The 2,500-nt window shown below is 43.2% G+C and overlaps 1 protein-coding gene across 1 annotated transcript in view; it reads right to left on the bottom strand.

Moving 5' to 3' along the window:
• Positions 1–316: 316 nt before the first annotated feature.
• LOC125042596 overlaps positions 317–2,500 on the bottom strand; it is a 131,571-nt gene continuing 129,387 nt past the window's right edge. The window contains exon 6 of the mRNA XM_047638336.1: positions 317–1,804. The gene's annotated coding sequence lies outside the window, so the exon portion shown is untranslated. The remainder of the gene's footprint in view (positions 1,805–2,500) is intronic.

Raw genomic sequence — 2,500 nt, forward strand, 5'->3', positions numbered from 1 at the left:
TTGTTTTATTTCTCTGTCCCTGTTTTTCTTCCTCCCTTTCCCTTTCCTTTCTTTTCGTGTCGTCGTTCTTTATCTCTTGTTTTGCTTTTCTTCCGCTTTCGAGTTCGAGTATACTATCTTCACCCTTCCCCTTTTTAATTGATTCATTATTAACTTTTGCAGGAAAAATGCATAATTAACTTCATTTCCAGGTAACTTTGATGATATTTAATTTGTCTGAATTATCTGCACGTGAAATCGTTCGTTGTTTCAATGTTATTTTCTTATACTTTTATCATATTTATTCGAGGAAATGGATGATATATTGAACATCACGTGATTATAAATTCCTTTTATTAACACACTGTGAACATGATGATTTCATTAAAGATATATGTATGTACATGTTAGCACAGGATACTTGAATCAGCCATTTGACTATTTGTGTTCCTTTTTTCCCTTTTACTCTAGCCGTCGGTCGCTGGTGCTCGGGCGGGTAGAAGCGACTAAGAGCTACAAGTTTGAAGACTCGCCAGTTCGTCAGGCTCGAGACTAGAGGTAACATTAAACGCTGCTTGAGCAAGGGCAAGGGCAGGTGCTCTTTGATTCAGTATTCATTGAAGTCAAGCCCGAAACAGCGGAAGGCTGAAGTGTCTCTCTTATAACAGAAACCAGGAGGGTGGCTCTCTGCTATTCTGCGTTCACGTAATGATGCCTTGGTTGTGTTAGAAAGTTCCAAGCTAGGTAAGAAATACAAAAAGGTCTTTTACAAACCCAGGTATCACGTTTTTCCTTATTTAGCAAACGATCGTCGTACGAAACTTTTGAACAATTTATTACAAAACGTTTCATGGCCAAACTTCCAGCCTCCATGACACTGCAGAACACCTGCCCTTCCTCGCCGCAGGCCCGCCGCCGCCCAACTCCGGGAACTAATTTCATTCGGTCTTGTAAAATGCAAAATTAGTAGATTTGTAGCTACGGGAGCTCGGTGTTAGGGATCGCACGGAATTCTTTTAAATGACTTCCAAAAGGCCTCTGTGCTATTAGATCCTTCATATTTCGCTTTGAATCCTTATATGGACAAATCTTCGGGGTAGGAAGCTCATATCATATTTTTCTTCCTTGAGCTGACCTTTTTATTCATTAATACTCAGCGTGATATTATGTTTACATGTTACAGATCTCATTGCAAACAACAGAGGTAAATTATAGAACATGGTGTAAACCAGAACTTCATCTTTAAATCGAGCAGAGAAATCTTCGTTCAAAGTTTACAGCATTTGTAGTAAAAATAAGAATTGAAAGACATTCACAAGTAAATACAACATAATGACATGGCAATGCCTCTCTTCATGTAAATTTTCTCTCCTCGTGAAGCTGGGTTCGTGTGTGCGTGTGTTTGGGTGTTTTTGCCAGTATGATGATGTCGGTTGTGTATATTTTCGCATTTTATGTGTACTTTATGGAAATGGCATTTTTCCCGTTTCTCTTTCGCTGAACCTCGTAATCGGGACATGAGACGAAGGATGGACAAACTAGGTGAATCTTAAGCAACCTCTTCCTTGAGGCCGACTTCTGGATGCTGCGGATTGCGTCATCCACTCGGCTTCGCTCTCTGGCCATCGCTTCTTTTCTCGTCCGCCTTCCGTGCGTTCGTGCGAAGGTGCTGCGTCCTGCGCGGGAGGAGGGGGGGGGGGGGGTGGAGGAGGGACGTGAGACTTCGGCAAAACTTAAGAGTAACTTGTGACTAGCTTCAGTGAAAATAAATAAATAAACGTAGAGTTGGCAGATCTTCCGGATACTGTGAAGGTTTCCGATTTATCTGGAAAATAAAATTGGCTCGTTAGAAATAGTTCCCAGGACGGAAGGAATGTAATGAGTAATACAAATAAGGAAATATTAATTAAAATCTGCAATCATGACACATCATATGGAACAAATAATAAGGAATGCAAATGTACAGTAGTACTAGCAAGCTCCCGCCCAGCCTGGCATATTGACCCGAAACCTTCCCTTATCGCACTCATATCGGACCTGCGGCGCGGCGGCGCTCACTCGAGGCCCAGCCATGACACGGAACTGTCACTCACGCCGCCACATTTATCAGCCATTTTTATCTTATCCGCGGCCCCCTTTCTTGCCCCAGACGTTGATGGTTGCAGCAGGATGGTGGGGTTTCTACTCCCCCACCAGGCTCCTCCAGAAACAGGGCTCTCCCTCGCCCACGGAGGGTGTGTTAGGACTGAAGCTGAGTGGAAGGAGGAGCCACGTGGGCAGAAGGACACGTGATGGATACGGTAGATATACAGACCGGGAAAAAAAGCTGACGGGCGATGGGCAGATGAGGAATTACTTAGAGGGGAGCGAAATGAGAGCAGGGAAAGCGAGTTTTATTGAATCACGATTTAAGACTTAATTGAGTGAAAGGGCAAGTAGAATTATCCTTGGTAAAATATTGACATGAAATGTGCCACGAGTTTCCCGATAATTGCAGGAGAGGTACTTAGACTAGATGCGC

This window comes from Penaeus chinensis, chromosome 32, assembly GCF_019202785.1.
Source record: "Penaeus chinensis breed Huanghai No. 1 chromosome 32, ASM1920278v2, whole genome shotgun sequence".
In the NCBI taxonomy this organism is placed as follows: domain Eukaryota; kingdom Metazoa; phylum Arthropoda; class Malacostraca; order Decapoda; family Penaeidae; genus Penaeus; species Penaeus chinensis.